Below are 24,465 nucleotides of genomic sequence, written 5' to 3'. Positions count from 1 at the left end.
AGCGCCTATCAAAGTTAATTCGAACTAACATCCATTAGTTTGAATTAACTTTGTAGTGTAGACATACCCTAATAGCTTTTGAACAGTTAGAGTGGGGTGATGTATTTAAAAAAATGGTAAAAGGTGACTGACCCATTTATAAGCTGACTCCAGAGTACAAAGGGAGCTCTGGAGCTGCCAGGTCCTCAAGGGTGGAACTTCAAGTGGATAGGGGGCAAGGGTGAAACTTCGGGAGCACAGAAAGAGGAGAGATGAGCAGCAATGCACTTCGGGTCCCGGCTTGCTTTTGATCCCATTCCCCAGATGCTACAGGAGTGAGGGGTAAGTGCTTGCATCCCATGCATGCCTCTTACACACTAGCCAGGCATGATAGTCATTCACAACATGCAAGCACTTTCCCCACACTCCCTTAGCTCCTGGAGAATGGGGCGGGGGAGAAAAAGAAAATCCTTACTTTTAAAAACTTTCCGTGGATTCCCTGCCGTGCCCTCACGGACCCCCAAAGGTCTGCAGACAGCAAGTTGAGAACCACTGCTTTAAGGCATCAAGAAATTTTATCATTGCATCCCATCCTAGGTGACATGTACTCAGTCAGTATGGGGATAGTTGAAATCCCCCACTATTATTAAGAATTTTTTTCATTTTGAAAGCCCCTCTAATCTCCTTTAGCATTTCATAGTCACTATCACTGTCCTGAACAGGTGATCGATAATTTATCCTTACAGCTATATTCTTATTATTGGAGCATGAAATTACTCCAATAATAGTAGATTCTATGGAACATTTTGGCTCACTTAAAATTTTTACTTCATTTGATTCTACATTTTCTTTCACATATAGTGCCACTCCCCCACCAGTACAACCTGTTCTGTCCTTCCGATATATTTTGTGCCCTGGTATGACTGTGTGCATTGATTGTCCTCATTCCACCAAGTTTCTGTGATGCCTATTATATCAATACCCTCCTTTCAAATGAGGCAGTCTAGTTCACCCATCTTATTATTTAGACTTCTAATGTTTGGGTCTAAGCACTTTAAAAATTTGTCCCTATTTATCTGTCTGCCATTTCCTGATGTGTTAGACTCTTTTTTATTTGATTGTTTCTCATCTGATCTTATCCCTACTTTATCATCTTCCAGCCTCTCCTCTTTACTACAACATAGGCAATCTCTAGTAAAAGAACTTCCCCTGCCAGAGACAGCACTGAAAGTTCGAAGTAAACAGTTATCTGAAAGAAGTGGGTTGCACCCACGAAAGCTCATGATACCAGCTATATGTTTTGTTAGTCTTTAAGGTGCTACTACTCTATTTGTTGTTTTTTAAGTTTTTCTTGTTACAGAATAACTCAACTATCCCTCTGAAGCTTTAGCGGTCTCTATATTTTTATTTATGTTAAATATTTAAGATACATGTGTAAGTTCTAGCTCTTTGTTAGATTTCCCCTTGATAATCACACTGATGTTTTTTTGTTAATGTAAGGAGACAGATTGTCAGGACTCCCTCATTCTATTTTATATATCGATATATATCTATATATATCTCTCTATATATATATCTATATACAAAAGACAAGGGAAGATGCAAAGCTGAAATTAATCAATTTGATTTTTTACCATTTTGGTCAGTGAAAGTAATGAAGCAGTAATTTGCATATTATACAAAAATGGAAGGTAAATGAAATAGAGGACCCCAGAGCAATGATTTAATCCTCATCATTTTAATTACAGGGTTTTTTGGATGAGTTTTGTTTCTTACTGAAAAGTTCTATATGAAGTGTATTCTGAGGTGATATTTGACATAATTGATAATGCTAGGGCAATTTTATTACATATCACATACAGTAGCATTTTATGATAGCAAATTATTCTCTTTTTGCATTTTGATTTACTTGTTTCATTTCAAGCTTCAGAGCCAGGGGCAAGATGGGTCTGGCTGGCTGGGGTATTTCAAGTATCATGTCTTATCTGAGCTTATCAGGAGATATTGCTACGCTGTCTGAGGATTCATTTTTAAGTCAGTCTCTGGGGTTTCCTCACATTAATCAGAAAGTGAAACTTTGTATGACTTACTTGATCTCCCAAACTTTGAATAGGACTGATAAAGACATAGGGATAACATGGAGAAAATGGAAGCTAAGCAATGAGGTACCATAGAACATGTCTTACTACTCATGCATACCAACGGTTGATCAAGCCAAAGGGAAAGAATACAATATTGTATTCTTTTATTGTATTTATTGTAAACACCAGAGGGAAAGAACAGAACAGGAAACCATCTAGTGATCCACCCAGGGCTGGCTCTAGGTACCAGCAAATCAAGCACATGCTTGGGGTGGCACATTTCCAAGGGCGGCATTTCCAGGTAAGCAGCCACCCCTGGCAATGCCCGGCCCCGCTCAACTGATTTTAAAGGGCCATGAGGGACGCCACTACCCACTGCGCACCATTGGCATCATGCACTCCCAGAGCCTGCTGGCCACCCTCTTCCTCTTTCTGCTGCCTGGCTCCGCTGTCTACTTCGGGTCAGCCCTGTCCGCGGGGGGCCAGGGTGGGTTCGCAGGGGGAAGTGCAGTCTCCTCTCTGACTAGGGCCATGGCAGTTGCAGGGGGGCTGGGCACCCACCAAGGCCCCTCCGCCCTAGGCACGGCCACGTGGACCGCGCTGGATAAGACCCTGCAGTTGCTGGAGAAGCTGCAGGTACTGGTGGAGCAGCTGGTCCTGGGGCTGAGGAACAATCCCCCCTGCCTGCCCTAGCTACTGCCCCAGACACACCTGCACCTGCTACTGATCCAGGGCCACCCCAGGCCCAGCCTGAGCCGTCTCCGGAAGGCCAGCTACTTCCCCATCTTCATCAGCAACCTCCAGTGCAAGGCCAAGCAGGACACCAAGCTGGACAGGGAGGGGAAAAAGCTGTTGTGACCTAGCAGCAAGTGAAAGAGGAGGAGGACTTTACTTGAAGACCCTTTGCCTTTATGGAAAAAATAATAATTAAAATTATATTTGTATGATGAATTAATAGCTTTATCTGAGCTAATAAGTCCTAAAACTTCTTCTCACAGGGTATGTCTACACTACCCTCCTAGTTCGAACTAGGAGGGTAATGTAGGCATACCGCACTTGCAAATGAAGCCCGGGATTTGAATTTCCCAGGCTTCATTAGCATAAGCGGGGAGCCGCCATTTTTAAAACCCCGCTGGTTCGAACCCCGTGTACCGCGGCTACACGGGGCACGAACTAGGTAGTTCGAACTAGGCTTCCTAGTTCGAACTACCGTTACTCCTCATCTCACGAGGAGTAACGGTAGTTCGAACTAGGAAGCCTAGTTCGAACTACCTAGTTCGTGCCCCGTGTAGCCGCACTGCACGGGGTTCGAACCAGCGGGGTTTTAAAAATGGCGGCTCCCCACTTATGCAAATGAAGCCCGGGAAATTCAAATCCCGGGCTTCATTTGCAAGTGCGGTATGCCTACATTACCCTCCTAGTTCGAACTAGGAGGGTAGTGTAGACATACCCTAAAAGTGCAGTCAGAGGGAATTTATAGCAAGAAATGATTTTTTCACTCCAAACACTGCTATAGCAGTACACATTCTTTTAACACTAGCCAATTAGCCACGGGATTTTCAGGTGTCTCCTCCAAGTCGGTCTTCTCTCCTGAGCCTCCGGTCTCTCGCTCTATCTCTCTCTCTTTCTCTCTCCTCCTCCTCCTGCCTCCCCCCACCTCTCTCAGCTCTCCTCTGCCTCCTGCCTCTCTCTCTGTCTCTCTCTTTCTCTTCTCCTCCCCCTCCTGCCTCTCACTCAGGGGACCGCGGAGCCCAAACGGCTGTTTGGGCTTCGCACTCCCGTGCTACATGGAGAGTGCAGAGCCCAAACAGTCGCTTGTGCCACTTGCTTCCATGAGGCAGCCTGGCTGAGCGGCGCAGAAGTCAGCTGAGCACCACGGCGGGAGGCAGAGGGGAATGGGGCGGTGACGTACACGGCCAGGCCCCGCCACCTGGCCATGTACATCACCACCCTGTCCCCCTTCCCCTCCCGCCGTGGCACTCAGCTGACTTCAGTGCCGCTCAGCCGGGCCATCACAGGGGAGCAAGCGGTGCAAGCGGCTGTTTGGGCCCCGCACACTCCATGCAGCATGGGCCATCCAGAGGGAACAGCCAGCACTTCAGGCAACAGCACCACCCAGATGGAACAGCCAGCATTTCATCGTTACAGAATCACAGACATTGAGCTACTTTCTTTCAACATTACCAGTATCAGTGGCTTCATGTGAGCGCAGTTTCTCAAAACTGAAATTACTAAAAAATTATTTGAGGTCCATCATGTCTCAAAATCATTTGTCAGGACTCACATTAATTTCAATTCAAAGTACCACTGCAAAAAATGTAGATTTTACTGACTTAGTATAAAACTGAATTAGTATAAAAACCAGGAAAATTCAGTTAATATAAATTCTTTTAATTTATGAGAAACTGGGTGCACCAGAAGACACTAACATTTTTCATTACCGTATATAGTTGAACCCAAATTGTTTCTAATTGTGATTTTGTTAAAATTAAATGAGTACACTAGTAGGAAATTGTTTTATTTCACTAACTACAAATTTTCTGTTTTCATTTTTTTTTAAACAGCCAAAACAAAACAAAACAAAAACATTGCAAAGTGCAAATATGTGAAAAAGCCAACAAAAATGGCGGGGGAGGGAGGCAGCCAAGACTTTTTTTGCATGGGGCGGCAAAAAACCTAGAGCCGGCCCTGGATCCACCCAGGCTGTCACCCATTCCCAGCTTCTGGCAAACAGAAGCTAGGGGCACCAGGCCCACTCATCCTGGATAATAGCCATTGATGGACCTAAATTCATCCTGGAGACTGATTATTGCAATATAATGGAGGTATAAATCTGTATTGACCCAGATCACGTAAGCTTTGTATGACTATCACAAGACATTGAAGGCCTCCTGCTTTGTATCTGGTGGCTGTCACACACCTATGTCACTTTTAAGTAATATTTTGACCATATCCTTGTAATATTCATCATTCGGCCATGCCATGATGCTCTTTGTATTGTCTCTGAAAGGTAAGCCTGTGTCACGCTGTCTGGAGTGGCTCATGACCTTGGCTGCCTACCTCATGGCACTGTCAAAAACAGCTTAGACACCCCAAATCAGTGGGGTGTTCTATAATTAGATTTCACCAAGCCAGTAAGCAATATTAACTCCTGAGTCACAATACAGTTCTCAGCAGGGAGCCACAGACCGTCTTCTCAGATACTCCAGTCTGTCTCTCAACCCAGACAGACTGAACTTAGGGTATGTCTACCCTAGCTCATTAATTCAAGCTAGTGTAGACATACCCTTAGTGATAAATGGTCAGTGTGGGGAAAGCAGTGTCTTGCATCCCAGGGATTAAAGAAAACCTCTGGGCCCAGTGAACTGTGCCCCACTTTACCAATGCCAAGCCTGGTGCAGGGAAGGGAGAAAAGGGAGTGTGGTTCAGTTTGTGTCTGACTAGCAATGAGGCGGCATCTTGGTTCAGCAGTCTGAGGACACGAACCAAACCTCCCTGCCCAGCAACCACAGGAGCAAGTAAGCCCCTACCCCTAAGCCTCTGGGCAAAAAGGAGAGTAATCTATTAAGTAACCCCAGCTAAAGGGAATCTAGATTCTTGGAGCAATGCCCCAAACTGGATGATTTAAATAGAGAGTGGTTTGGTTGTTCCTGGGCCCACTTACTCAGCGATCCACCACTACACTACTCTGCCTCCAGGGACCCAGCTACAATCAGTTACATCAGAAATCTTATAGTATTCAAGTTGTTTCCTGTCTCAAGAGATCAGTCAATTCAGACTAATTGATACCCTTGATCTTACATCAACGATGGCTGCAGTCAATCCTGCAATAAACTATTTAAAGGTTTATTAACCTTAAGTAAATAAGTTATCCTTAACTTAAAGCAAGTAAACATAATCAAGTGTGTTGCAATCTAAATCCTCAAAGAGTGATGGATTTGGAATGAAATCAGGGCTCCTCTCACTCTATATACTTCCTCACACCGGCCACTTGTGGCACTAATAGCACTAGTTTAGCCTAACATTGCCACACCTGACGTCCAAAAACACAGTACGTCTAGGTTCATCTTGAGCCCATAAAACTGACATCTAAGCAATCTGTACTGGACACCCTGACAGATTTCCTGGGACCTAGTCATTCCCCAAAAAGGGATGATTCTGGAAAAATGTGGACATATGGGTATGTCCAAAAACCTAAATTCCAGTGGGATTCACTTTGGGTATGTCTATACTACCCTGCTAGTTCGAACTAGCGGGGTAATGTATGCATACCGAACTTGCTAATGAAGCCCGGGATTTGAATTTCCCGGGCGTCATTAGCATAAAGCCGGTGCTGCCATTTTTAAAAGCCGGCTAGTGCGAACCCCGTGCTACGCGGCTACACGCGGCACGGGCTAGATAGTTCGAACTACGTAGCCATTCCGAACTATCTGTACTCCTCGTTCCATGTTCCACGAGGAGTACAGATAGTTCGGAATGGCTATGTAGTTCGAACTATCTAGCCCGTGCCGCATGTAGCCGCGCAGCACGGGGTTCGCACTAGCCGGCTTTTAAAAATGGCGGCGCCGGCTTTATGCTAATGAAGCCCGGGAAATTCAAATCCCGGGCTTCATTAGCAAGTTCGGTATGCATACATTACCCCGCTGGTTCGAACTAGCTGGGTAGTGTAGACATACCCTTTCTCGGTAGGGCTGTAGAGAAGGGCCTTACTCCCCATGCAGTAAGGGTTGTGGGAGGTTATCAAAAAAGATTCCTTAGTAGGCCTATTTCCTTTATAGTGCACAATGCTTTGCATTTGTATAGTGCCTTCTCTCTGTGGATCTCAAAGCTCTTGTCAAACATCTAAAGCCTCATAATATTGCTGTGAAGAAGACAAGTGGGTATGAAGAAGGGATAGAGATATTTCCCAGCTTAAAATTCTTTAAAAAAGAATCTCTCTGCAATTCAGAAACTGCTTCTCTTAAATTGACATTCTTCAAATAAATATTTAATATTGAAATTTAGAATATTTTAGCTGAATTATTAATGTACCCTCTAACATCTGTTTACTGTATTTCTGGCTGGGGAAAAAAAGAAAAAGCCATCCAAAAGCAAGGAAGGACTGAGTGTTACATATATTTCAAACATATGCATTTCAGCTATGGACTCTTAGACAATTGTAGATTGTATGTCACAAGTAAAATGATTTTGGAGGTTTCACAGGAGAGCCTAATGGATGCTCATAGATAACAGACTATGAAGTTGACTGACACCTGGCTATCTGTTTTTTAAGTCAGCTCAACTTTTTTTTTTGTACATGAAAGGAGGTTGAAGCGAAGCAGAAATAAATTTAAAATAATACAGAAAACAAATATTTGATAAATAAAAAATAAAGAAGTTGTTGTATATGACTCTATGGATATTTTTAAACATTCCGAAGAGAGTCCCAAGACTCAGCAGAAAGTGATGGAGCCAGAATTTCCAAGAAAAGTATTAGAACTTGAAATTACATAAGTTAGTGTTCAAATGAATGTTGCTCAGATATCTCCTGATTTTGCCTCCCCGTAGAAGGGGGTTTCTAGCTTGAAAAGGGGATGACAGCCCTCCATAGGAACCATCACCATGACATGATTGGCAGGATCTTGGGAAATGCTCCAGCACTAGCCCCGCAGTTCCAATGCATATCGATACAGAGGTACACTGGAAGTGCCTTGTGTAGCACATATTCAGACTCTGTTTAGCAGATTACATTGTCAGTTTTTCAGATTGTCACTTGCCAGTAGTGCCCTCCAACACAATTATTTTATTATTTTTAGAAAACTTTGACGTAAGAAGGCAGGATGCAGCAATTTTTTAAGTGATTAAAGCCCCAGTTCTGAGCTTTCATTAGTATTCAAAATGTAAGTCAGTCCCTAATTACTAATCTTTCAGAGTCTGTAGCACCCCAGGACTTCCAAACATCCTGTTGGAGTCAGGAAGGATGTTCTAAACTTCAATTCAGTTCCCTTACACTTTTGTCTCCAGCCTCATTGCAAAAGGAAGCTGTTCAGCTCAGCTGTGACAGCTTCTAAGCTAGAGCAATCCTGACAATTAAATGCCTCTAATTAATAGATATGGGTATGAAAAAAGACTTAGCATCCAAACTCCCCTGAACTGGCCCATGTATATCATTTAAACATGCTGGCATGAAAAATGTACATCAGCACTGGTTAAGGAGGAGCAAAACTCAGACCTAGTGGAATGGCATGAGGCTTGCAGCTCCATAGGCTCTGGCCCTTGACTGATAGTGGCTGCCAACTGCCTTAATTCTATTGCTGCCGCCCACCAGGGAGTCCTCTAACTGCATCAGCCCTAGATTTTAGCAAAGTTTTTTATATGGTCCCCCACAGTATTCTTGCTAGCAAGTTAAATAAGTATGGACTTGCAGTTCTGCAGAAAAGGACCTGGGGATTACAACAGATGAGAAGCTGGGTATGAATCAATAGCATGTCCTTATGTCCAAGAAGGCTAAAGGCATATTGGGCTGCACTAGTAGAAGCATTGTCAGCAGATTGAGGAAAGTCATTATTCCCTTCTATCAACACTGTGAGGCCACATCTGAGTACTCTGTCCAGTTTCGGCCCCCTCATTACAGAAAGGATGAGGACAAACTGGAGAGAGTGCTGTGGAGGGCTACAAAAATGATTAGGGTTCTTGGGCACATGACTTATGAACAGAGGCTGAGGGAACTGATAGCAGCCTTCAGCTACCTGAAGGGGGGTTCAAAAGAGAATGGAATCAGGCTATTCTCAGTGGTGGCAGATGACAGAACAAGAAACAATGGTCTCAGGTTGCAGTGGGGGTGGTCTAGGTTGGACATTAGGAAAAGCTATTTCACTAGGAGGATGGTGAGGCACTGGAATGGGTTACCTAGGGAGGTGGTGGAATCTACATTCGTAAAGGTTTTTAAGCCCAGGCTTGACAAAGCCCTGGCTGCAATGATTTACTTGCGATAGGTCCTGCTTTGAGCAAGGTGTTGAAGTCCTCCTGAGGTCTCTTCCATCCCTAATCTTCTATGATTCTATGATCTCAATGGGGTTGTTAGGAAGAGGAGTTGATGGTGAATGGAAAAAATAATGCAGCCCCAGATAGTATTTTCTGGGTAAACTGCATAAGGCCAGAAGGAGCCAGTGTGCCTTCTTAAGACCTATCCTCTCCTGATTCACCAAGTCTTTTTTAATTTTCCTTTTTAATTTGCATGGATCCATAGAATGTCTTCTGTGGAGGTAGCTGAGAGATAACAGTGATACAGGAGTAGCTAGGCTTCCCCTTTCACTCAAGAAGGGGAAAATCCATGTGCTGTTGATCACATGGATTTAGCAGTGGAGTAGGGCAGCAGAGAACCGCCATCCAGGCTCTTAAGTCAAATACTCAGAACATCTTTTGCGCACCTACATTAGCTTCTGGTTGGATTTTCAGTACTTCTCATGATTTGACTGTCATTATTTACAGAGTGCATTAGATATTCCTGGTGTTTCATAGCTATCTAAGAGTGACAATCTCTGCCCCAAAGTGATTGTCATCCTCTCCATCTACCATCCTGTGCTGTAAGGAGAAGGCCAAACATCCTGATATGACTGGTGTGTACTTGCCTGACACTTTAAAAATGTGTGCATTGACATTTCCTGGACATTATTTGGTCAGTGGACCTTTTGAATTTCATATAATAATTTTAATATTGTATAATTCATATAATAATCATATAATATAATTTTCATGGCTTTTAAAGCAGTAGTTCTATATTCCATTAGCCTCTACCACCTATAATAGTGTCTGTTAACATGTCAATACTGTTTTTTATAATTATTTAATACAAAAAGCTGAAGTTCAAGTGGCTGATCTATATTTTCAATGATCTGCATATTAAAACATCATTGACACTGCTGATACAAAGGAACCAAGATAGTCCGCTATGCCTGATACTCAACATTCAGGAAACATACAGGACTGATCTGTAACTGCTCTAAAAAATCTCTAGTGAAGATGATGCCATTAACATCGATCAACTTTGAAGGCATCTCAGACATAATACAATATTAATGGAGGTTTTTCTACTTTGTATTTTTAATGGTTAAAATAAAACAAAAGGATTTTTTTAAGTCTCCATTAAAATAATGTCAATGGTCAGACTTAAACCCACAGTAGACAGGAAATCCAGAGTTAAAAGCTGTTACTTCCACGGTATGTCCCTGGCCTAAATTCACAACAGGGTGAGTAAAGGATGAAATGACGGCCTTTAATGCTGAATTTCCTGCCTCTTGTGAGTTTATGTCTAATCTTTAATGCATTTTTTGTGTATCATCCCAATAACTAGCTTGTAGTTCTTTCAGTCTTTTAACAGATATGACTGCTAATGGGAAAGCTGTCCTCAAGGTGAACAATCCAATCTCACAAAGAGACAGAGGATAGATTGTTTTGTTCAAAATATTAACATCCCATGCTAAATGTAAACTATTCCTCAAAATACCTTAATTTTCAAATCTTTATACAGACATTTCTTTATCAGTTAATTGACTTTTCTGAACTAAAATGTTATACTTAAAAAATTGTCATGCCACATCACATTAGAAAACACAGTTAGAGTACATCTACACTGCACACTTATTTTGAAATAAGCTATTCCGAAATAGTTATTCCGAAAGAGCTTATTTCAAAACGGTACATCTATGCTGCAGGGAAGCCTCAAAATTAGTCAAAGGCAGGCTTCTTTAATGTAGATGTGCTATCTTGATTTAGAGCCCCAGGAGGCATTGGGGAGGAATAACTTAGACTGGGCCTGGTGAGGGCTATTTGGAAATAGCTGCAGTGGAGCATCTACACACCTCTTATTTCAAAATAGCTATTTTGAAATAGGCATTATTCCTCGCAGAACGAGGTTTACAGATTTTGGAATAAGTCGTCCATTATTTCAAAATTATTTTGAAATAATAGAATGGCTGTGTAGACGATCACATTGTTATTTCAAAATAATGCTAGTTAGCTCGAAATAACGGTGTAGTGTAGATGCACCCTTGGAAAGTTTGGGACAGATAGGAGAGCAATTAGAAATTTGAAAATAAGGAAGATTACAAAACTAGTGGCTTCATTTACTAAAGATTCTTCTACTACAGCTTCAGATATTCCTTTATTCCAAATTTTGAATGATCATTTGCTTTTTTAAAAGACTTATCCTTCAGAATCACTTAGGTTACCTGCAGTAAGTGTATATACTTTCACTAAGGCTTTGTCTACACTGGAAAGTTTTGTTAAGCTTTTGTTGACAAAACTGCATGAGTAGTCACACGGCAACACAACTTTTTGCATTGTGCTGAACAGCAGAGACCATGACAACCCTGCCTTGAACTGTGTTAGCAAGGTTGCAACAGATAAGGAAGCATCCTAGAAAAAACAGGGAGGTTTGGTTTGCAAAGAGCTAAATCAGTCCGGGTATGTCTACACTACAAAGTTAGTTCGAACTAACGGAGCAACACTACACTAGCGCTCCGTTAGTTCGAACTTAATTCGAACTAACGGAGCGCTTAGTTCAAACTAGGTAAACCTCATTTTATGAGGACTAACGCCTAGTTCGAACTAGCTAGTTTGAACTAAGGGCTGTATAGCCCTTCAGTTCGAACTAGTGGGAGGCTAGCCCTTCCCAGGTTCCCCCTGGTGGCCTCTCTAGGCACAACCAGGAAAACTCTTCTCCTCTCCCCCAGCCCCGGGCCCTTAAAGGGGTAGACTCTGGCCAGACGGCACTAGAGTCAGCCAGCCCTGCCAGCAGTCTCTGCCCCGAACCAGTGGCCCCACCATGAGCCAGGCGGCCAGTGCGAGTGACACGTCCCCTGCCCAGTCCCCCAGCACCCAGGGGCCAGCCAGGGGCCGTAGACGGCACGCGGCCTCCTGGACTAGTGCGGAGGTCATGGACCTCATTGAGGTTTGGGGGCAGGCCCCCAACGTCCATGATCTCCGCACTAGGAGGAGGAATGCGTCCGTCTATGGGCGCATAGCAGCCGCCATGGCCAGCAGGGGACACAGGCGCACCCAGGAGCAGGTGCACATTAAAATTAAAAAGCTGTGCCAGGCGTACGCCAGGGCCACAAGAGGCGGCGCCACTGCAGGGGCTGCCACCTACCCCTACTTCACTGCCCTCCACCAAGTCTTGGGGGGCAGGGCGGTCCGTGCCAGCCCGGGGGACATCGAGCTGGGACCAGAGGGCCCTGACCTGGGCACACCAGAAGGGTCACCGCCAGCAGCGTCGTCCAGTGAGACCGTACCAGGTAAGTATTTTGAATTAAGTAGTTCGGGGGGAAGGTGGGAGGGAGACCAGGGACTGCGCGCGTGGGCCATGCCTTCCACGGATCACACAGACACCTGTGCACGTGCGAGCACGTGCCATGCCACCCTTGGGCAGGTGGCTCCAGCTGCGTGACACCCAGGGGCCATTGCCCAATAGGCACATGCTTGTGCAAAGAGACGTGACATGCTCCCGACCCCGGGGCAGGACCCAGCAGGATGATTTCCCTTCACATGTCCCCTCTACACGGAGGCAGGGGACATCTCCCCTTCCCCCCCGCCGCCCCGGCCACACTATACATGGCACAGGGACATGGGTGCGGTCTTGGGGCAGCTCCCAGTCCCGGGGAGAGCCAGACATCCTGACCATGGCCTCTGTACAAGCACAGCGGCTGTGACGGTGCAGGACATGGACACCCTCACGTTGCGGAGTTGGGGAGGGGGCTGGGCATCATCCTCTGCGTCCCCAGGGAGAACTGACCACTTCTCTTCTTTCTCTACAGCTGCACCAGCTGCTCGTGCAGGGCGCACCACCCCGCCCAGGACATGCTCCCGCACCCGCGGCCTGCTCCGGACTGCCAGCACGGAGCAGGAATACTGGGACCAGCACCTGGGGGCCCTGCAAGCTGTGCACCGCACACTACGGTCGTGGATGCGGGAAGACCTGCAGGTCCGCCCCGAGCTGCTGTCTGAGCTCCGAGGGCTGAGCACCAACCTGCAGCTCCTGCTGCAGAGCATGGTGCCCCGTGCTGATCCTGCACCAGCTGTCCCCCCAACTGCTGTCCCTCCTCCCACTCCTGCTCCCCCTCCCACCTCTCCCTCCTCAACCCCCACAACCTCTTCCTCAATGTCCACACCCCCCACCTCAACCTCCGCACCCTCCACCCCATCCCCCCGGGGACGCCGAGGCCCCCTCCCTCGCCGTACTGGGAGGCGGTCGGCCCGGCGAGACCCCCACCCCGATCCTTCAGTTTCCCCACCCCCTCCTTTCCCTTGCTTCCCCCTTTCAGCTCCCTCCTCCCAGTTTTCCCCCTCCCCTCTCCCAGCCTCTCTCTTCCCCTCTCCCACCTCCTTTTCCCAGTTTCCCCGAGTTTTGTTAAATAAACAGCGTTTCTATTTTTGAACACACGTGTCCTTTATTTTGTACATCAATAAGAAGGGGGGCTAGGGAAGGGTAAGTGGAAGGAGGTGAGGGAGGAATGGGGCACGAGCCCCCGATGGGGAGGACTGGGCTGGCTCTGCGGGCTTCTGGGGGTGGAAGCTCTCCTGCAGCCCCCCGATTGCCCCCTTTCCCCAGATGGCAGCCTGCGGCAAGTGCAGCCGGTCTGATGGCCGAGTGCTGTGATGTGCCCAGTGTGGGTACTTCGGGCACTCCAAGCCAGGACTGGTTTGTAAGCGGGGAACCCCTGAGAACTGTCTGTCCGGGGTGGGGGTCGGGTTCCTTTAAGCACAGCCCTCGGCTAGCCTGAGACAGCATCTCCACGCTCTAAGTCCTCCTCTTATGCCCTGCCGGCACTGCTTCCGGTCATCCTTAAGCCCTGTTCAGAGTCCACTCAATGTGGACTTGCTAGTTCGAATTAGCAAAACGCTAATTCGAACTAGGTTTTAGTTCTAGACGCGTTAGTTCGAATTAGCTTAGTTCGAATTAACTAATTCGAACTAAGTTAGTTCGAACTAGCGCTGTAGTGTAGACGTACCCTCCGTGAGTGCAGATGTTGGGAACAATTTTTGGAACGGGAGCTGTGGAACCGCCATCCCCAGGCAGGCTACAGACTGCATGATCAGCAGGATAGAGGAACAGGTGTTTAGTGAAACAGCATGGTGAGGCCCTCCCCCCTGCAGCAGATTCTGAATTCTGTGTGCAGCAATCGCCCCTCTATGCCCTCACTTTCCATTTCCATGTCTGGGAGTACTTGTTTTCCCATGCACTTCCCCCCTTCCCCATCCAACTTTGATTATGATATCTGCCCCTACACACATTTGTGAGTTTTAACCCTTTGCCAGCACCACTCTTAGCAGCTGTCGGGAGTGCTTTATTGTGTCTCAGTGCACGGTTTTCTGATGAATAAGGACACACTTTTATAATGGTTCTATGCTTTGATTTACTGTTTAACAATCTCCCAGGCCAGTCAGTATGATCCCAGGTGCAGCTTTTAAAGACATGTTCCCGGCTCTGTGTTGCATTGGAAGGGTGGAAGGGAGGGAGTGAAGTCTGGAAATGGAAACAGTTGTAACAGAGGTTTATTTCCGTGCCCTTCATTTCAAAGTGCACCCTTCAAAGCCTCCCTGCTGGTAAGGCAGCCCTTTGAGCTCTTCTGACAGGGCTAGCATTTGGCTGCTCAAACTGTGCAGCCAAGTGCTGCATGTCAGTGCTCCATCCTTGAGCAAACATTTCGCCCTTAGAGTCACACAAGTTATCTAAAGTCCAACAAGCCACGATAACCATGGGAAAATTGTCTTCGGTAAGGTCTTGCCTGCCAGAGAGACTGCTGTATCTTGTCTTGATTCTCCCAAAAGCACATTCCACCAACATGCAGCACTTTCTTAGCCTGTTGTTAAAAATTTTACTGCTCTCCAGGTGCACCACACATGGTTTCATGAACCAGGTCAGCAAAGGGTAAGCTGGGTCTCTCAATGGGCATCTTTATGTCCCCTACTGTAATATTTTGGTCTGGAAAGAACACCTTCACCAGCAGCATTCTATACAGATCAGTGTTCCTGAAGATGCAAGTGTCTTGCACCTTTCTAGACAACCCCGTGCTAATATCTGTGAAATGCCCGTTGTGATCCACAAGCACCTATAGCAACATCAAAAAGTGTCTCTGTTGCTGTACTCAGTGGAAAGGTGGGCTGGCACTAAAATCAAAATATGTGTGCTATCTATTAACCCTGTCCCATAGCTCGGAAGTCCCATGTTCGCAAAGCCAGCCATTATGTCATGCACATTTCTCAGAATTATGGTTCTCTGCAGCAAAATGAGATTTATTGCCTTGCACTCTTGCAGAAGTAGAGCTCCAACAATGATTCCTGACTCCAGATTGATTTGCAACTGACAGGTAGTAACCAGGAATCACCGGCTTCTACATAGCAATTGCCACACACTTTTCAACCAAGAATGCAGTCCTTGTTCTGGTGTCCTTGCACTGCAATTTGGGAGCTAGATCAGCACACAGCTGATCTAGGAAGGTTGTTTTATGCATCTTAAATTTCTTTAGCCACTGTTCTTCATCCTACATCTACCTGACAATGTGACCCCACCAACCATTGCTGGTTTCCCCAGTCCAAAAGTGCCAATATACCCTGTACAGATGTTCTGTGACTGCCAAATGCAATGACAGGTTTTCACTGTCCATATCACACATGCTGTCAGGCTCCTCCGAGTCTTCTTCCTCTGTTAGTAGTTTCAAGATTAGCTCCACTGTCATGCACGAGAGCCTCATGACAGTTAATAACATTTGGAAAGGGGGCAGTAGCAAATTGCAGGATCCGTTCTTTCTTGCCGCGGGTTATGGAATGCGCAGCATAGTATAACAGTCAGAAAAAAGTGTGAAAGGATGCCAGATACCCTTGAACAAAGCAGAGCCCGATGGGACATTTTATATACTCCCAAGATGCCACATGATCTGTTCTGTGGTCCCACAACACCTAGCAACAGATGGTGTTGCTAGGCACTGAGGGATACATACCCACAGTGCATTGCTCCTGCTGTTGACAAAAGAGTTAAAGATGTAGATGCAATCTGTCAATAAAGGAAAGAACTGTAAACATGTTTTGGCAACTTTTTCTTGGTGTCTTCTGCATGTCAACATTAGTTTCCTCAACAAAGCTTATTCGTGTAAATATATCCTTATTGTTTGCAAATTTAATGGACACCTGAAGAGATAGTCACTCCTGCTTGTATACATATACAAAACTCTGCATGGCTCATGAGTATACCAATTTCAAAATACTCAGAAATGTGCACTGTTTACCCTCTTAGCTAGGCATATTTATTCTATGGAAGACCATGTGTTCATACATGTAAAGACAAGACAGAAAAGAGTTTATATATGCAAATACATTTCTATTCTAGGTGTATTATTACAGAGAAACACAAATAATTCAAATATTTTTAAACCTTCATGAATCTCCTATTTTATGTGTAAGAATGTGAACAAAGGTGGAGTGAATAAGCAAAAGAAATCCTGGTGCCCAGAGAAGATGCTAGAAAGGAACTAAACAGCAACAGGCCTGCAGGGTTTATCAGGGATAAGAAAAGGTAGTGGGATAAGGAGTGATGGATTGGAGTAGAGGGATTTCTGGCTTAAGATGCAGCAGATATTGTACAGATTCCCATCATCACATCCTGTACAGATACATGATTCATCAGAATAGTGACATATGCACAGACTATTATGATTCAAGGAGAAACCTGTTCCCTGTCCTAACTCTGGGCCATTTTACACCATCATGCCAACCATATTTGGCCTGGATGCCTCTCTGTCATGATGGATGAGTGGTCATCTCACTCAGGTTTGGCCCCACCATCCAAGACAGCTGCCAAAGGCAGCTCCATCCTAGTTTGCCTATAGAGCGAGTGCCTCTGACTGCAGACTATATTGGAAGCATAAACAGCCTTCCTGCTCTGAACATGACGCCTCTTATACTGAAGAGCCAGGAGTCCGTATTGTTAGAATAAAGTAGCTTTTCAAATTTGGAGGTACAATGCAGAGCTGCTGATCAGCACAGAACAAATATAATCACACTGAACAAGACTACACTAGCCACTTTTGTCAGCATACCCTTGTCAAAATGGTGTGTGATTTCCCCCACACATGTCATAGACACATGTCTATGCCAGCAAGAACCATTTAGACACAGTTATTCTTGGGATACAGAGCTTCTGCCTTTCTTCAGTATATTGATACTGAACCATTTGTAAGTTCTAAACGCTAAAACAACTTTTTTTTTTTTTTGCCAGTATAGCTGTCTACACTAGGAAGATTTCTCTGTTATATCTATATTATTGTCAAAATGTTTAAGGAATCAATTATGTCTCTCTTCCTCTTCCATGTGTACTTTTTTATAACAGATTTCCCTGCCTGGGGATTTTTATGTTGGCTTTGTTTTATCATCTTGTACCACATCATGGATGTACTAAAGTGTCTGAGTTAATCTAAATGGTTCAAGGTTTCATGTTATTTTTAAACAACAACTACCACCACAACCACAACCACAACCACAAATTTTCTTATTTAATTTCAAATTGTAACCAAATATTTCCTTTTCATTATTGTCTAAATGTTTTACCTTCTCAAGAGAAAAGTTAATATATGAAAAGAGAATTAATATATAATCAAAGAGAGTTGGTGGCTGTTGGTCCTTTCACAGAACAGTAGCAGAAGCAGCAGGGGGCAAGCAATAGAAAAGAAACAGGAAGATATTTGGAATGAGCAGCATAAAAATTAAACTTGTCTTAGAAGTATATTTCTCTCTTCTAGTATTGAAGTATTCTGGAAATTTCTAGTTGTGGCTGCCTTGTTAGTGTATAATGCAAATAATCAACTGTCCCTTATCGCTTTAGTTCTATCTGAAGTAATTTTAATTTAACCTTTGAAGGATTTATGTTATTTGAACCTACTATACATTCAGAACAGTAAATAAGAACATAGAATTGTTTCATAACATTCACAGTATGTTTGAAGAAACAGCTTGAACACAGAAATTAGATTTTCGAATTGCCACAAGATGGGTATATTCCTTTTTGTATTGTTCCCATATATAAACTTGGCTGTCTAAAACAATTAACAGACATACCTACATGTTCTTCCAGAGAAAGCATTCCTCACTAATTTATGAAAAGTCCATCTGGCATTACTCTTGCATAGGAGAATAATGGCATTTTGTGCATGTCTATACTGCAATTTGAGGTGTGATTGCAACTCATGTAGGCAAAGGTATTCTAGCTTTGATCTAGCTAGCATGTTTAAAACTAGCAGTGAAGATATGACAGCACAGACACCTGTATATGCTACCCAGGGTCCCAGGGAGGTTTGTACAGCCTGGGCTGTATTTTTAGCAGAGCTAGCAAGATTAAAGCTACCTGGAAATGTCTACATATGCACCAATCACACTTCTGACAGCTGTTTAGTGATACTCTCAAATACAGCGATTAACTTTATACCTCATGACATACTCCAAGTTTCCACTAGTTTACCCTAGTCAACCTGATTATTGAAAAAGCACTGTCTCATTTGGAAAAACAAAACAAAATAAACTCAGTGGCACCATCTCTACTTGATGTGTCTCATGCAAACAATGACCAAGCCTGACCTCCCCTCATTTGTGTGATAGCTAATCATAACACAAGGTAGCTTTGCACAGGCCAAGAAGGAATAAATGAACCAATTATGAAAAAATATTAACTATTGTAAATTGGTCCCACTTAATCCAGAACAATATTTCATGTTTTAATAAGACAGCCTTCTCTGGTTTCTTCCCCATGATCCTTCAGAAGGTCCTTAACCATCTTTCACTCTTCTTTTCCTCTTAATTCCCTTGAAATGCTACAGCAGGCCCATATACCATTTATTTTTCTCCCTGTAGACCTCATTATCTTTGCAGATCCCATTGCTGGGCTCATCAGAGAGATGTCTGTTGCATATTTTCTCTAAAGGAGGAGTACTGAACTTTTTACATGGCATGGACGATATCAAAACAGTGGATACCGCCACTCATAATCATTTGGACCATCTCCCTAAACATTCATGATAGTACAGTATTACAATGGCAAGTGCAATTGCTTACATGTAAAATAAAATATTAGGATAATGTCCAATGTCATTTACAGTGAAACAGCTGTAAACAAAAAAGAGCAATTAGTATAATGTGACCAGTCAACACTCTGTAGATTAACAGCAAATGGCCCCCTGGCTCCCAGGAATCTAGGATATTCTGTTCACTGTGGGGGTGCACAGCCCCAGAACATATACAATCTCAGCCCAGTCATGGTCAAGACTTATCCATATAGAAGTAATACGTTTCTGGTCTCTGAAGGATCTTCAGAAACGAAAGTGAGCTCCAATCTGAAGGGTCAGGAATCTATCAGAGAAGGAAATGAAAGATGTAGAAGTGAAATGACAGGAAGAGAGGAAGTAGTCTAGGATCAATAGATGTCCTCAGAAATAGATGCAAAGTGTTTGAATAGAGCAATTATCAGATCAGCTCTTTGACTATTTATTTAAACCAAAACAAAAAACCTTTTTAGGATTACCTATCACAGCAAAGTGTGGACTGGATTCAGATTCAAATTCTACATTTCAGTAAGTTCTGGGTGAAGTGGGATATATTCACGTCTGGGATTTTTGGTCACTGTGAAATAGAGATAAGACAAGCTGTGAAGTTTAGCTCAGAGTTCAGATCTAAACTTTCTCCAAGACCTAGCATGATTGCATTCAGGATGCTGGTTAGGGCTGATGAGCTCTCACAGCATCCTTGACCTCAAATACTTTTCTAAAATTCTGATCTGAAACCTCTTGAAATACAACAAAACCTCAAAAATATTATTTGATTCCTGCCATCAAAATCTAAGGAAGATCAATAAAGTGTTAAGAATTGTTACATCATCTGTCAGTGCTTTTTGAACTCTAAACTGGTTTCATTAAAATAACTAGTTGAAAATCTCATAGAATCCTTTGTATTGACATTTGAAACTCCAGATTCACAAAAGGGCTTCTGGAGATTGTAGTTACTTTAATTTTCAAAACAGGGGCATTCTGGCTAATCAGCATCCATTTATCTATACATATATTTTAGAATGTGTCTGTCTAGCTATATGTCTGTGAGAATCTTGTTCAAGAACTCCTCCTAAATGGTAAGAGCTACAGCCACAAAATTTGGCATGCGGTTTTCACATCTCCAACTTAAAGCAAGGCCAGCATTTGGTTGTGCCAGGAGAATCAGAAGCCCCAGGAAAAGGACTGTTTTCCATAACATGCGAAGGGAGGGTCTGCTGTTTGGATTGAGAGTGCCCAGTGGGGGCAGTTAGCCTGCAGGGGAGAGCTATACTGCAGTGTCCACTGGGGGCAGCCATACCACCAAGGAAGTGGCCAGCAAGGCTGGGCCTCTGCCATCTTGACTGCCAGCACACAAGTAAGTAGACCCCGGCCACAAGCCCTTCTCCACCCTCCCCCCCCCCCCCCCCCCGTCCCCCCGTCCCCAAGCCCTTGGCTGCAGCACCGTTTGGGAAGTAGAGGGAAAAATAAAGTCCCCTTGTGGCCAGAAGGGCTATGGGGAGAAAAAAAGACCTGGGCTAGACAGGGGATGGAATCCCCCATTCTGAGCCCCTCCTTACCCACTGACCCTCACTCTCATGCTCCCCCAGCCTCCTGCAATCCCCCTGCCACATCCCCAAGACCCTACCCTGACTCATGTTAGCCCCCACACTGAGCTATCAGTCCTCTGAGCTGAAGGACCCAGGTAATGCTGGGTAAGTCCGCTAGTAATAAAATTTAAAAGATGTTTCCCTTTTATTTTTTTTTTCTTTTTCACACATTCCTTTGTTGTTAGCTGCAGCCAGCTCCACTGGTAGGCTGCTAATAGAGGAGGAAAGTCATTTGAGTCTGCTTCCTCAGTCATATTTCTATGCATACTGTCATATTTCTGTGATTCATTTTTGCAGCTGACAGTGGTTTTGGTGTAGATGCAAAGGATTTACCACTGCAACGAGCTATAGTTGTCTGCACTAGGATATTGGTCTGGCTAGCAGTTGTTCTAACCACAGATTTCAGAGAGAACAAGCTAACTAGTCTATTTGTCTCTGCAGTTCCTGTGAAGTGCAGACAATTGTGAAGCATAAGCTTTGGACAGACTGATTTCAAGTCAATTAAAAAATAGAGATTTCCTCCTAATTTTTCCAATTGCCCCATGATTTCTCCTCTAGTGGCATCTTCCCACTGATGTGAATGGCACTTTCAAGGTTAACATCTTTGGTCAGTAATGCCAAACTGGGGCAGAAGTTATTTTACTGTGCTGTGCTTTGTTTAATCAATTGAAAACAGGAAGACAATTAAAAGAAAGCATTTAACAAGGAGTAACTGCACTTGCATACATGTACACTATACTTATCAGAAGCAATTCCCATCAAAGAAGCCAAGTTCAGCTCTGGTGTAAGATGGTGCAATCCACTGATTTCAAATAGAGTGGACTTCTGCCTATTTATCCTATACTTGAAATGTTTTGCTTACTTTTACTGGGAATCACTACAACACAGTAAAATACCCAGGGCACTAAGAAGAGGGAAAGAGAAACTTTTCTTGAAATATAAACATATCTTTTCCCAGAGCTGCTCCAAAGATACAATCTCCCCTGGTTGACTATAACTGTCTCATTTTTGGAATTTGTTGCTGAGATATACAATTGTTGACCATAAATAAAAGACAGTGGAGATGAAAAGCAACCAGACACTATCTATAGCAAGTCTTAATGGAACTGTGTTCACTTGCACAGTTCAACAATGATTATAGTTTGAGTTATGTGTCGATTGCTTACCCCAATAGAACATTTATGACTGGCATGTCCTCAATATCATATGTCATCCATTTGAACCAATAAAGGATATATCCCATCTACCTTTTCTCTCTGATATCTTGGGACCAACATGACTGCTACACACCCTTATATAGGTCAGTTCTTCCTCTGTCTATAACAAAGACTTCAAGAGAGGAAGAGAATGACTTTGACCTTGAGAAATCAGCTGTAACCTCTGTCACAAGTCATGTGTGTCTTCAACTAAATCACGTAGGGGAAGATTGTCAAAAGAACTCAAAGCTTGATATGCAAATGTTCAAAGACATGAGAAGGGCCAGTTTTTCCAAAGTTCGTCCCAAATCAGATTCAGATTTTTAAAAGCATGCAGTCCCTAGCAGCTCCCCATTGTGGCACTTGTGGCTATTTTTAAAATGATAGCTCATCACTTTGGGTGCTTACTGAAATATTTAGATGGGAGCTGAATTGTGGTCCTCACTATGGGTGCTGAACCCTAATAAAAGTTCCATCCCTAATTTGTGAGGGTTTGTCTATACACAATCAGACCACCACAAGCTGGAAAGGGCCTTTACCCTACAGTAACTTTCTAGAGTGTAACTCTCTATGCGCACCCTGCTGACTCATATGAACGGCTTGTTAGAACAGCGTTAGTCAGTCCTGTGATCATACAAACTGCTAATGGACATCAGCAGCGTGCGCATGGACCACAGACCGCTAGGATAAAGTCACATTCCAGCAATTGCAGTCTGCTTCTTCCTGTTGACACAGCCTCAGTTCCTCTGTTTTCTATCTGGGAAGTGGAGATATAATACAATGAAAGACAGAAAGAGCGAGTCTTATGTTTCATTACAAAGAAAAAGTTAAATTTCATCAAGCGATTCATCATAATACAATAGCTGAACTGATGTCAGTTGAATAAAAGAGGAAAATGTAAATAATTAAACAAAAAACACAGTTATCCTCAAAGGACCTCCCAACATATGGTCTACCTAATTAGTATTTTAGAAATAATAGTTTTGAGGGTGTATTGAAATTGAAATTTCCAATGAAAATCAATCTTGTAATATTGTTTCAGAAAAGTATAAACATTGTGACTATACTGAAATTAAAGTAAAAATCTAAAGTTATATTTCATTTTGATAAAGTAAAAGAAAATCAATAAGCTTGAAGCATTTCATTTTGATATCATCTTGTCAATTAGATAGTATTTAAAATGTAATTTAATATAAATCTAAATGTTTCATATCAAATATCGTGTAATTCAACAGCTATGCCATGCCTTCATTAAATATATGCCATGTCATGGTCTAACATAGTGATTTTCGGACATATCATAATTGTTTTATTTTGTAATAGTTTACTTCTGTATTTAATAATTTAATTTTATATTTTACTAGAATTAAAATTATAATTAGTGTGTTTAATTTATGAGAGAAAATAAAGGAAAAGAAAAGATTGTGATTTTCGGTGCAATTGGTCCTTAAGTAGTATTGTAACTGGCAATTATTATTAAAATTGACATTTGGCGCGGCAATTGACACTTTGGTAATTGATGTATTTAACTGGTCATTTCATTTGGTATTTTAATTGATAATTTCTAGTTTCCTATTGTAACAGGCTTGGGAATTGGGAATTTTTTGTTGTTTAACTGGTATAATATCATAAAATATGCGTGATCACATCTCAATTATATATTATGAATTATAATGCAAAATAAATACAAAAGAAAAAGTTCACACAAAAATGTTTTACATAATTTTTATTCTGGAAAAAATCTATACATGTGTGTGAAAGATTTTATTTATTTGAATCAATGTTTAATTAAAGCGATTACTATTGATAATTTAACAATTAATACTAATTAACATGTTTAAATGGTCATTATATTAATATTGCCCAGTTGATATTTAATTAAGTTGCTTCATATTTAATCCAGATTTAACTAATTAATAATTGATAACAATTAATTAAATCAATATTTGAGCAGAAATTTATTCATTGGTGTCCCAGGTTCCATCACAGGTGTCTCCCATTGCTCCCAGGTCTCTCATTGTTACCATCCAACTCCAGGAAGGTCTCTTCCAGATCAGGATTGGGGTGATGGGAGGGCCATATACAGTGTGCTCAGTAAAATATATCACAGGTGAAAAACGTTTGTGTAGAAGGAGTTGCTGCCACCCAATCCTAACAACAAGGCAGTCAACAAATTGCTGTTCCCATCAGGCATGTGCACTGAATGACGCTCCCTCCTTCACCCCTCTGCCCCAGGTTGAGTGTGGGGAGTGTGTAGAGTCAAGAAAAGTGGGGGAGACATGAGCTCACAATCAAATCTGTATGGGGTGAATAGAGACTCCCATGAGCTGCTGAGCCACATGGAATTTCATCAAAATTGACAAGCTCCAATGTGGGAGGTTTCAGTATGAGTGAAACACATTCTTCTAATGAGTGAAACATTCCCTTCAAAACATGTCAACCTGCTTTCATGCTCCGCTTTGCAACTTTAATGTTCCTTTAATGTATTATTGTGGACAATTTCCTAGGTTTTAAAAAGCAAACTGAAAAAACAGAAATTTCATCATCTTGACTTCCA

This window comes from Pelodiscus sinensis, chromosome 13 (genome assembly GCF_049634645.1).
Source record: "Pelodiscus sinensis isolate JC-2024 chromosome 13, ASM4963464v1, whole genome shotgun sequence".
NCBI classification, from domain to species: domain Eukaryota; kingdom Metazoa; phylum Chordata; order Testudines; family Trionychidae; genus Pelodiscus; species Pelodiscus sinensis.
This window is presented reverse-complemented; position numbering follows the sequence as displayed.